This window comes from Schistocerca cancellata, chromosome 12 (genome assembly GCF_023864275.1).
Source record: "Schistocerca cancellata isolate TAMUIC-IGC-003103 chromosome 12, iqSchCanc2.1, whole genome shotgun sequence".
Taxonomy (NCBI): Eukaryota; Metazoa; Arthropoda; class Insecta; order Orthoptera; family Acrididae; genus Schistocerca; species Schistocerca cancellata.
Window position 1 is genome coordinate 74516137 of NC_064637.1, and position 13729 is coordinate 74529865.

Here is a 13729-nt window from a genome sequence, read left to right on the forward strand (position 1 = left end):
TGATGTCTTTAGGTTAGTTAGGTTTCAGTAGTTCTAAGTTCTAGGGGACTGATGACCTCAGAAGTTGAGTCCCATAGTGCTCAGAGCCATTTGAACCATTTTTGATGCTCTCGTCTCTGATGAACACCCGCCATCGACGACAAGGTACTGGAGTCTATAACTTAAAAAGTCTTCGAACACTCACCTATTTGGGAACCTAACCGTATGCTCGGACCTTCGTTAACAGTCTTCAGTGAGGCATCGTATCAAATGCTTCCCGGAAGTGTAGGAATATGGAATTCCCCTAGTGGCCTCCATCGCTGGTTCTTAGGATATCATGCGACAAAAGTGCAACCTTTCGCGTGACAGATGTTTTCTTATTCCGTGCTGATTTTTGGAGAGAAGGTGCTAACGCACAACTGACACTGCCGGAAAGCAAACCCTAGATAGAACCGAGCTACAGTGAGTGATGCCTGATAGGGAAGAGTAAAGTGGCCAATACTGCCGTTAAGGGGCTCCGGAAAGGCTCAAAATCATGAAAAGTTCAATTTTTACTTTTTTGCGTTTTCCGAATCTGCAGACTATTACCTTTTAATAGATATATAATTTATTCAATTCCGAAGACTACAACTATTTTTAAATTTTTTTTAAATGTGTTCTATATGGGCGTGCCCCACTGTGGCGCTGTTAAACTGCTGTCAAATGGTGTTATTATTAACGTCCGTGTTCATCAGGTACATTTTAGTGATGTGAAATGCAATAATGGAGGTGATAAAACCTATTTTCAGAGACTTAGCAGCACCTGAACTGTTGAAAAAGTGTATTCACGGAAAAACTCAAAACCCCAATGAAAGTGTAAATAGTGTTATATGGTCGAGAATCCCCAAGACTGTATTTGTTGAAATAGAAACACTTCACTTTGGTGTGTATGATAATGTTGCGACTTTCAATGATGGCAACATTGTAAGGTGCAAGGTATTTAGAAATATGGGAATGAAGATAGGTTCTAACATGGTACGAGCGATGCTTGCTTTAGACAAGGAACGCCTTTGGGCTGCAGACAGGGCTGTAAAGAGTCTAGAAATACAAGCAAGAGTAAACAGGAGGAGGAACAAGAGGAAGCTGGAGGAGGAGTTTGCAGAGGATGAAGATAATCCATCCTATGGACCTGGAATGCACTAAAAAGTTAATCCAATCTTTGTCGCTCGATTCCCAAAACTTTTATTTTCTCATACTAATTACATGTTTTCTAAGGATCTTCCAAACATATTTGTTTCAAACTTTCAGTAAATGTTACACAGTACCTTCTGCATAATTTAACAGAGCCTTTTTCCAAAAAAACTGTATATTTTTGAATATATAAATAAAAAATTGCAAAAAAATGTTGTGAATTTTCATTACAATTGAAATAAAAATCATCTTTAATAACTGAACTAAAATTTTGTAAAATCCTTGTGTTAAGTTGTAGCCCATATTCCAATAAATAATCTGTAAAAAGTTCAACTTCCTACCTCAAATACTTTGTGGGGAAAGATGTAATTTATAAGCGTTATTTTAACATTGCAAGTATAGGGCGTTCCGGAGCCCCTTAACAGTGTCGCGAATGAATTAAACAAGTTTGTTTCCAAACAAGACAGAGTGTATACCGTGCACATTTGCAATGTTGTCCAGATATTTTCAGTATTTATTTATTTAATCGTATTGCTAGGGCTCCCCGTCGGGTAGACCGTTCGCCAGGTGCCGGTCTTTCAATGTGACGGCATGTCGGTGACCTGCAGTCGATGAGGATGGTAGGAAGATGGTGAGGACAGCACAACACCCAGTCCCTGGGCGGAGAAAATTCCCCGACCCGTCCGGGAATCGAACCCGGGCCCAGAGGATTGATAATCCGTCGCGCCGACCGTTCAGCTACCGGGGGCGGACATATTTTCAGTGCAATACAATGTTGGGTTGGGTTGTTTGGGGGAGGAGACTAGACAGCGAGGTCATCGGTCTCATCGGATTGCGGGAGCATGGGGAAGGAAGTCGGCCGTGCCCTTTCAAAGGAACCATCCCAGCATTTGCCTGGAACGATTCAGGGAAATCACGGAAAACGTAAATCAGGATGACCGGACGCGGAATTGAACCGTCGTCCTCCCGAATGCAACAGATACAAAGCTAAAGGGACGCGGGAGATAAGAAATGAAACAAACTCTGTGGTGAGCCATGCATCCTTTGAACTAAAATACTTACAAAATGTCCCTGAACAACCTCAAAAATTTTGCTGGAGTGGTCTGGTTTCAGGCAGTATAATGGTGCGGGAGAGCCAGTATGTGGAGCTGTTTTCCGTTTCAGCATGAGCGTGGAGTGACAGTGGTACGGTACGTCTGGTTAGCGGCATAAAGCGCCACTTAGCACCTCCAACAGGCCACTAGCTGCAGAGGCACAACGGCGATGCGCGAGTATAACAACATAGCGATACACTTCCTGATTCGAATGAACGGACCATCACTAGACAGTTGCTTTGACTCATGACGTTTGCTCGTGAATACGAAATCTTAGTCCAAAGACCTCCGTAGCAGAGTTGTCATCGCGACGACTGTCATGCAGAGAACGCGAGTTCGATTCCCGGTACTGCCAGGGATGTTTCCTTGGTGGTAGGACTGGAAGGCGGTGCGATCACAAGGGACCTCTTGAGTGCGAAGTGGCATGTCTTTAGCAGTGTCAGTCTTTAGCAGGGCTCATTTGACAGTGTTGTGTTAACAGCTATGACAGGAAAAATATTATCTGCTAATGTACAAAATGAGTGCCCTGGAGACGCAGAGATAAAAAAAATGGCTCTGAGCACTATGGGACTTAACATCTGAGGTCACCAGTCCCCTAGAACGTAGAACTACTTAAACCTAACTGACCTTAGGACATCACACACATCCAAGCCCGAGGCAGGATTCGAACCTGCGACCGTAGCAGCAGCGCGGTTCTGGACTGAAGCGCCTAGAACCGCTCGGCCACATCGGCCGGCGAAGAGATCAACCTTCTATGGAATGTACGTATTACACTTCACAAAACTGACATCCTCGACATTCAAGAAATGTTCGTAACAAAACATTAATTTGCACCGTGAACACCGAATGAAACATGGCTCTCCACAGTCATCGCAAAGGTTCGCACCATCAAGACCGAACTCCCTGGGAGTTACAACTTTATCTTGGAACTCATCCATTTGGTCCGTGTTTGCATAGAAAAACAACAATATGTGAGTCCGCCTTGATGCGAAACGCCTTGTTATTTGTTTACTTATTTATTTCCCAAACTAGTTTCGGCGACAAGTATCACCATCATCAGTGGGTTCCTTAAATCTTATTTAGTCTGTTTTATGGCATGTTTTTAAGAATAATTGTCGCTGTTTGCGGCATACTTTCTGTACTTTCTTCTGTTGTCTTTTCATGTCATCTGCAAGTTCGTTGGACGGCAGGCAGCTGATTATACACCCAGAGAAACAAAACTTGCTGGAACAGCAAGATGGCGTAATGTTCTTGATCACAAATAAAGTGCGAAAGGTTTGTTCTTCTGTGTATTTCTGGCCGGTCTTGAACTTCTAAAAACATTATGTTCATGGTAAAACCCAGAATCTAAATGAGTCTCTGAATTCACTCATATGGAAACGGTGCCCTAAAGCCACATTTTCATCTGCTATAGTTCTCAGAATTGCAACTTACGATTCTTGTGTTTAATGACGGGAACGTAAGGAGGATGAAGGTATTAGAGAGAATGGGATTTAAGATAGGAAATTTCACTCAAGACATCTTGAGAAAAATAGATTTGCAGCGCCCCTCTGTAGTTGAAAAGTCAGTTGAAGACGTGGTCAAGGAAAGAAGGCAGAAAACAAGAAACCAGTAACGAAGCCTTGAAGGGAAAGATGACCCTGAGTAGAAATCTGAGGCCTTCTGAAGAGATGACGTAAGTAAAAACTTTACGTTGAACTTCAAATTGCACTTCCTGAAAATTATGTTTTTTAAAGTTTGTGTACCTTTTTCTCAGAATCTATGAAGGCATGAATTATGAAATTTTGTATAATTATTTCCACAAATCCTATAAATGTTGTCGCAAGAGTAAATTTTTAAATTCTGAGTGTAAGATGAGATATTGGGAAAATTGCTCGGTGTTTTGCATGAATTTTATCTTATACTTCAAGAACTATAATTAAAAATTATTATAATTCGCCTATTCAAGAAGCCTCATTAGAGAAGCTTGCTACATGCGGAGAGATTAAATAGATAAAATTTTTGTAGAGTTGTCTTGAATAGTTTCCGAGAATAGAATACATAGGTTGTTTATTGAAAATAAAATGTTTGAATTCCATAGAAAAGATATAATATAATACGCGGAACTTAACTGTAAGTGTGTTAATTTTAGGTACAGCATGGTACAAAATTTCATCACCGTATCACCAAAATAGTGCATCTTTCCAATAGTGAGTTGTTCATGAACTTCATTGATAACAAATATTCTTATTCTTCAATACTGCCTCACCGTTCGAAATTCTCATCAACATGCTTAAAAAACTGGAGGGGGCGGGGAGATAAGAGACATTGAGGTAGTTGCTACCTGGGATGTATCTTGTCGGTCTCGTGCGTCCTGAAGAAAGAAAGGGCGCCTGGTTTTCCCGTCTTGACGCCTGTCGTCACTTACACTGGACGGGTTATTTCTCACAACTCTGCCGTCATACACTTGAAGAGTGTCTTTGTGAGTCTGTTCTGTCGACCAACGTTCAAAAGATGGCCTATAACACGAGAGTATACATCACAGCCTTCTGGATCTATCCCTTGCAGGTTTGCTTGGAAGCAATCCACAGAATCCCTGTTCACCGAGCACGAATTCAAGTGAAAGTGTTGATTTAAAAAGTTGGCGTGGCGGGAAGGTCGTGTTGCACATTTAATTATTTTTCAACCACTTCGGATGCGATTTCGTCATTGTAACATTGGGAACTTATTATCCATGAGTTGCACTAATAAATAAAATATAAACTGAAGACTGATATTTTCGGTCAGTTTCATGCACTTTACCCCCGCCCCCTCCTTAAGGCTTCTTCGCGAACCAGTCTATTACGGAGCGCAGGGAGAACCACGGCCTAAGACGCTTGTGTGCAGTCTGTAATCCGCTTAATCTACTCGCGGTTCCTACTGGACTAGCATATTCGAAGATTCCTTATGAAACTATGTAAGTAACCTTTCGCGGGATAGTTAGTGTATATCTTCAAGCATCTGCCAGTTCATTCCCTCGAGCTTCCTCGTGACGGTTTCCCACAAAAAGTAAAGTCGGATGTCGTGGTTGGCTGAGTGTGATCGGAGGGGACGTTCAGGCACCTAATTGGAAAGTTATTTTTCTCATGCTTCGAACACATTGGCACCTTTCCTTCGGGGCTCTAGGCGCTTCAGTCCGGAACTGCGCTGCTGCTACGGTCGCGGGTTCGAATCCTGCCTCGGGCATGGAAGTGTGTGTTGTCCTTAGTTAGGGTTAAGTAGTTCTAAGTATAGGGGACTGATGACCTCAGATGTTAATTCCCATAGTGCTTAAGCCGTCGGCACACGGACCGTGCTGTCGAAGGTCAACGTTGACTGTGCCGAGTTCGACGTGCTGCTGAACGCTCGGGAACGATGCGACTTGTGTATACGGTACGTGGGCCCCAACGTGGTACACGCGATCGCAACGCTCTCCGGCAGCAGTTCCGGGATGTTTCTCTACGTAAATCACACTTTTTACTCAACGGACGCGCGTAAAATTCCCACGTTAGTTCTATTAAAACGCACGTTTCCTCCATTGTCCATATCCTAGTTAAGTTGTTCTATAGGTAATATACACAAAATCTTCAATATCGATGTACATGTTTTACGACAAAAATGAAAGTACCATGCCCAATCAATAAGGATACAGGCTTATAAAAGTTCCATTACAAACAGTACGACTCAAATTTGCAACAGTTCTCCACGTAAGAATCGTTATTTTATCTTTCCCACATTTTGGTAAAACTCTAACGTCATTCTTACTTGATCACTGTTCCTACCCAGTAGCAGAATCTTTAAAAGACGTGGATTACGAAACTCAAAAGAAAAACGAACAAAATATCTTTATGCAAGTAGCGCAAGCTGTCCTGTAGAATAAGCCAAACTCCTCAAAAACATGTGAACTTATACTTACGTAACATCAAATATGTAGTATATACTTACATTAAACTAATAATAAAGCATCAGAACCTATTAAATACGCGAATGTTAGGAAAAAAAAATATTTTACTTTCGCGAGACACGAACTATCGTTTTATCACTCCTGTGGTCGTGGATCATTGACGCTGCTCAGTACGCTAAAGTACCACCAATTTAGTTACGATCAATTCTCGTATGTTACCACATGCTAAATGCTTTAACCGAAATTTAATTATACCAAATAGTACCAAGTACAATCGATTTTTGGTGGATCCTCAGTTTGTCGCTACCTTCAAATGACATACGAGTACTCCCATAATACACAAGTTATAATAATTTTTTTGCCACGAATATGACGTTTCTCATTATTTTATTGCAACTAAACACACAGTTAATCAAGGGGCTTTCGAGTAATTCTCAATTTGATGTTGCTCGGAAACGGCACATATACTTATAGGCTTGAACTGAATGCCAATATGACACCTCACAGCTCCGTGCTGTGACCTAGGTGGCGTTGTGGCATCTGGTTGGTCAACGCTCAAACGTACGCTCAGTATATCTGACATGCTAGATATTGCTCTGCACGTTCGGAAAGACTCCCGAACGTGCTATTACACGCTATGACGTCAGAAAGTCGGCACGCTCAACGCTCAGCGTTCGGATGCTCGGTCCGTGTGCCGACGGCTTTAGAGCCATTTGAACCATTTCCCTTCGCGAACTCTGAGAATTGCGTGTTAAATGTATCTCATACGTGTAGATGACTGCAATGTGTGCGTGCGTGCGTGTGTGTGTGTGTGTGTGTGTGTGTGCGTGTGTTTGTGTGTGTATGTTGTAGGATGATGATGATGATGATGATGATGATGATGATGATGATGAAAGAACCTGTTGCCGGCACACAGCCTACTCCTGAAAAGGTTGGCACAGGAAAGCGTGGCGGGCCACATGAAACCAGTAAGAATACCGATGACACGAAAAAGATACACCAAAAAATTTTTAATGATAGTGTGATGATGTTTGGTTTGTGGGGCGCTCAACTGCGTGGTTATCAGCGCCCGTACAATTTCCCAACCTTTGCTCAGTCCAATTTCGCCACTTTCCTGGATGATGATGAAATGATGAGGACAACACAAACACCCAGTCATCTCGAGGCAGGTGAAAATCCCTGACCCCGCCGGGAATCGAACCCGGTTTAATGATAGTGACAGTGGCTTACATCATGTGGGCAAGTCTATTCAAAACGCGACTCATTGCTGTTAGCCGTTATACTATACTGCAATTTACGGTTTCCGTTTAGTCACTGCTGAAATAATAAACGACAGGCAACTTTGTATGCGCAGTGAACAGAGGCGAGTCTAGCTTTTCTAGCCAGGTGCGCCGTGTGGCTAGACCAACAATCCCTCGAGGATGCACGCAGACGATGGCGTCACCTCTAATGGACGTGACGACAGTGAACAGCTATTCTCGAGGAATCTTGCGCAAAGCACGTCTTTTTTTCTGCGCGCATCCTTACGCACGCATTATAAGGCTGTAGTTAGTGATGAAGCAAAGCAGTACTGCGATGGGAAAAGCCGCTTGCCGGCTCGCCTAATAAGCTAAAAACAACAGCCGAGCCGCCAAGGACGGGGAACGGCTGAGCTGGCGGCCTGGCCGCTGCCTCTCCGCTCTCCGGCTAGCCTTGGTCGCAGCGCGCAGGGAGATCTTCTAGCGAAAGGCGCGATGCGGTCCCAACAGCGGAAGAGTCGCTAGCTGTCCCCGGAAATGCAAGGGCATCACCGTACACCTAACAGCTGCCAACAAACAAGGTCAAAACCAGAAATGATAACATTTTGGGCCGGCCGTGTGGCCGAGCGGTTCTAGGCGCTTCAGTCTGGAACCGCGCGACCGCTACGGTCGCAGGTTCAAATTCTGCCTCGGGCATGGATGTGCGTGATGTCCTTAGGTTAGTTAGGTATAAGTAGTTCTAAGTTCTAGGGGACTGATGACCTCAGGTGTTAAGTCCCATAGTGCTCAGAGCCATTTGAACCATTTTTTTTAATAACATTTTGACTGCTAGAAGCGCATGTACGAGGGCCGTTAGAAAAGTCCGTGCAAAGTCAGAGAGATGGCACCACCGTCGCCAATCAAGGTCATGTTTAGTTCTTTGGAAAGAACGCACACAAAATTTGCCCATACTGGTCTATTTGTTTGTTTTTGGCATTCGTGTGAATGAAGGAAGTCGAGTGATTGTCACAAAATGGACGAAAAAGAATTTCGTGTGCTGATTAAACATTACTTTATTAAAGGCAAAACGCCCCAGGAGACTAAAGAGAAGCTTTATAAACATTATCGTGACTCTGCACCTTCTATTATAACAGTTTATAAGAGGTTTCAAATTGTGGCCATATGGGCACAAGTCATGCTGAAAGTTTTGGACGCCCTGTGACAACTCCAGAAATCATTGATACAATCCATGATATGGTGATGGATGACGGAAGAGTTAAGGTGCGTGAGATTGCTAGTGCTGTGGGCATCTCGAATGAACGGGTGCATAATAGTTTGCATAAACATTTGAACATGAGAAAGCTATCCGCAAAATGGGTTCCGCGATTGCTCACGCTTGACCAAAAACGGAATCGTGTGACGTGTTGCAAGGATGGTTTGCAGCTGTTCAGGAAGAATCCGCAGGACTTTAGGCGTCGTTTCGTCACTGTGGATGAAACATGGATCCATTACTTTACTCCTAAGACCAAACAACAATCTCAACAATGGGTGAAAGGGTTATTCGTCTCCTGAATTCTTCAAAGTCTCTTCGGGTTTGCTGCTGGATCCCAAAATCAGCTCGATTCAATATTTCGGCGATCCAGCTGGTCGCCATATTCAGGAGAACGCTAAAATTCTCAGCAGGACTCAGCAGCAGAAGCAGCGTTATCCTGAAGAAAATACGGCAAGTTGAAAAATAGAATGTGGGAGTGAAAGAGAAGTGACATATACGTGTGTATTACATACCCTTTCCCTCAAAAATATTTCTCTTCTTCATACCTCCTCTGTGTTACCTCAGATGTGTCACTGATCTCATTTGTACTAAGATTGCAGTACACGCGAGGTGCCTATACGCTTCCACCGCCCTGAGTCGAAGTTCTAATAAAGTTCACCAACCTGCAGGCTTCTACGGGTCTTGACCCCTGCGCAGAAAACAGGACGTAGGTCGTGAATCCGTAATTTTGAGAGAAACTCTTCGCGAAGAACTGTTGTCTTAGAAATGATTAAATTTCCAATCAGTTTGTTCACACGGGATGCCACTCGCTTTTTGTTGGCAGAACACTACAAAATGCACAATTAAGTTCGTTTTTAGAGTCACAAATGATTTTTATTCTTCAAGAAATTAATGAACCACGTATTTCTGTAGTTACAATTGCACTGTTCACAACTCCACGTCCATATAAACAAACGTTGCTAATAAAGTCTTAACTAACACCGACCGCGGCAGACATATCTGTCCTTAAACACGCCAAACCAACTCTCATTTACACACTACACATTGCTAACTACACTCCTGGAAATTGAAATAAGAACACCGTGAATTCATTGTCCCAGGAAAGGGAAACTTTATTGACACATTCCTGGGGTCAGATACATCACATGATCACACTGACAGAACCACAGGCACATAGACACAGGCAACAGAGCATGCACAATGTCGGCACTAGTACAGTGTATATCCACCTTTCGCAGCAATGCAGGCTGCTATTCTCCCATGGAGACGATCGTAGAGATGCTGGATGTAGTCCTGTGGAACGGCTTGCCATGCCATTTCCACCTGGTGCCTCAGTTGGACCAGCGTTCGTGCTGGACGTGCAGACCGCGTGAGACGACGCTTCATCCAGTCCCAAACATGCTCAATGGGGGACAGATCCGGAGATCTTGCTGGCCAGGGTAGTTGACTTACACCTTCTAGAGCACGTTGGGTGGCACGGGATGCATGCGGACGTGCATTGTCCTGTTGGAACAGCAAGTTCCCTTGCCGGTCTAGGAATGGTAGAACGATGGGTTCGATGACGGTTTGGATGTACCGTGCACTATTCAGTGTCCCCTCGACGATCACCAGTGGTGTACGGCCAGTGTAGGAGATCGCTCCCCACACCATGATGCCGGGTGTTGGCCCTGTGTGCCTCGGTCGTATGCATTCCTGATTGTGGCGCTAACCTGCACGGCGCCAAACACGCATATGACCATCATTGGCACCAAGGCAGAAGCGACTCTCATCGCTGAAGACGACACGTCTCCATTCGTCGCTCCATTCACGCCTGTCGCGACACCACTGGAGGCGGGCTGCACGATGTTGGGGCGTGAGCGGAAGACGGCCTAGCGGTGTGCGGGACTGTAGCCCAGCTTCATGGAGACGGTTGCGAATGGTCCTCGCCGATACCCCAGGAGCAACAGTGTCCCTAATTTGCTGGGAAGTGGCGGTGCGGTCCCCTACGGCACTGCGTAGGATCCTACGGTCTTGGCGTGCATCCGTGCGTCGCTGCGGTCCGGTCCCAGGTCGACGGGCACGTGCACCTTCCGCCGACCACTGGCGACAACATCGATGTACTGTGGAGACCTCACGCCCCACGTGTTGAGCAATTCGGCGGTACGTCCACCCGGCCTCCCGCATGCCCACTATACGCCCTCGCTCAAAGTCCGTCAACTGCACATACGGTTCACGTCCACGCTGTCGCGGCATGCTACCAGTGTTAAAGACTGCGATGGAGCTCCGTATGCCACGGCAAACTGGCTGACACTGACGGCGGCGGGGCACAAATGCTGCGCAGCTAGCGCCATTCGACGGCCAACATCGCGGTTCCTGGTGTGTCCGCTGTGCCGTGGGTGTGATCATTGCTTGTACAGCCCTCTCGCAGTGTCCGGAGCAAGTATGGTGGGTCTGACACACCGGTGTCAATGTGTTCTTTTTTCCATTTCCAGGAGTGTATGTCTGAAGTGATATGGCGGCGGACAACATGTCCCTCCTCCGAGGCTGCCGAACGAGCTCTGATCTTACAGCCGAATCACTTCTCCCGCCATCCAAGTTAGGCGCAATCCGAAGATCATTGAAGCGCTTCATCTGCCTTTTCGTTTTGCAGCTGTTTATTATTCTCCTGGCTTGAAACTTTGGAAAGTAGGAGACGACGTACTGGCAGAAGTAAAGCTGCGAGGACGGGGCGTGAGTCGTGCTTGGGTAGCTCAGACGGTAGAGCACTTCTCCGCGAAAGGTAAAGGTCCCGAGTTCGAGTCTCGGTCCAGCACACAGTTTTAATCTGCCAGGAAGTTTCATATCAGCGCTGCAGAGTGAAAATCTGGATTCTGCTGGTTATTAATACTTGTGAAATAATGGAATGCTGGCCTGCTATTGAGAGATGCTTCAATCTGAAATTCAAGTAAATACGCTGTTTAATTTTTCAATTATTAATAACGGAAGATTGTCATTTTGGCGCGCAACTTCCGAACGCAGCAGCCAATAACGCAGAAGGACCACAATTTAGGCGTTCTTTCCCACGATACCGGTACCGAACAAACCATCTGTCATCGGTACCTCACACCAGATTACGTCATCTTGCCACTGCTGCCTTGTCAACTGCACCAAAAAGAGCTCCTTGTAGCAGACTATGACGGCTGCAAAGCCAGAAATATTACAATGGCAAGCAGTTGGTTCGCCGAAATATTGACTCGAGTTGATTTTATGATCCGGCAGCAAACTCGAAGACACTTTGAAGACTTATTACCCTAGGGAAGCCTACGAAATCGTGTTCTGAATTGTTTGGTGCGGTCCGCCACAAAGTCTTCTTCCCACCTCAGGGCAGCACTTGCACCAAACATTATGAGACACTAGTTGGAGACATTCAAATCTTTATCCTGACCGTATGGCCGCGAGCGCTAACGATCCGCTTTCGCGATTCGGGGAGGCGCCGGCACCGGATCGAATCGGTCTGGAGGAATAACGACGAGAGATGCTGAGCTGGTTAGCCCGAATGTGAGTTTTAAGCGGTTTCCCACATTCAGTTAAGTGAATACCGGGCTGGTAACCGCGTCCCGCGTCAGTTACACGATTCGTAAACATTTGGAAAATGTTCGCACACTTTCGCTTGGAATAACGCTAGACAGAAACTGATGGGCAACGTAATTTCCGCCCCGGGGGGAAGGTGTTGCTGCAGGAAGGGCAACAAGCGACACTACAAGACTAACACTGCCAAATGCAAACATTAACATGCCGATCGCGTGATGGTACGGGATAAAGGCGAGGAGAAAATATGTCCAATCTCTGTCTTAACTTACGGTTTCTACCCTCCACGGCTCCTTCTAGCATCATAGAAGCTATTCCCCGATTCCTCAACAAAAGATAAAAAGAGCCATCAGCTGCACGAGAAAAATTTTTACTTGCGCTGTGCAGTTGTCGTCCATGTTGTTACGGATGTTGCTCCGTCCACCGCCACCTGCGGCCATTATGGTGCCTGTGTCCTGAAGATGGTCTAGAATCTAGACTGAAACCGGTTGCCAATCAAAATTAACGTCTGTTGCGATTTCTTTTACTGAATTTTTAAAATATTTTACACCGATTGCTGTTCATTCTCTAATAAAAGAATGCTCTCTAAAAAATTTTTATCACTAGTGAACCTAGCGACCCCGAAAACTATATATTCGGTATAATATCGAATATTTTTACATGTCACAGCTTCTTACCCCCTAGCTCCAGCCCTAGTATTTTTATGCAACAAATGATGGATGACGTACATACAAAATTTGGTGGTTGAAATTGCTCCAGACATTGCTGAGTTATGCTTCTATGTTCCAGATAGTAAGAGAAATGTGTACCAACTTCATTTGAAATCGATCCAGTCTTTTGGGAGGAGATGTGGAACATAGTTAAATACATACAATGAGTTTCACAAATGTATCGAAGATGTAGCTTGTTTGAAGGATGACAATAAAATCGTCGTAGCAATAAATATTTTAGGATGTGGAAGGAGAGAGAACCTTCATGAAACCTGTCCGTATCATAAAGTGTGACCACTGTCATAAAGCTGAAAAAAAAATCAAACGAAACCTTTTTTACACAATTTCAGAGGGAGTGGATTTGTCTCATTCTTATTTTTACGATGTAACTACGTCGGGGTATGAACCTGATAAACAAAGTAAAAGCCTACGGAATATCATGACCAGCTGCGTGGCTGGATTGAAGAGTTTTTAGCAAACAGAACACAGCATGTTGTTCTCAATGGCGAGACAGCTACAGACGTTAAAGTAACCTCTGGCGTGCCACAGGGGAGTCTTATGGGACCATTGCTTTTCACAATATATATAAATGACCTAGTAGATAGTGTCGGAAGTTCCACGCGGTTTTTCGCGGATAATGCTGTAGTATACAGAGAAGTTGCAGCATTAGAGAATTGCAGCGAAATGCAGGAAGATTTGCAGCGGATAGGCACTTGGTGCAGGGAGTGGCAACTGACACTTAAAATAGACACGTGTAATGTATTTGGAATACACAGAAAGAAGGATCCTTTATTATATGATTACATGATAGCGGAACAAACAATGGTAGCAGTTACTTC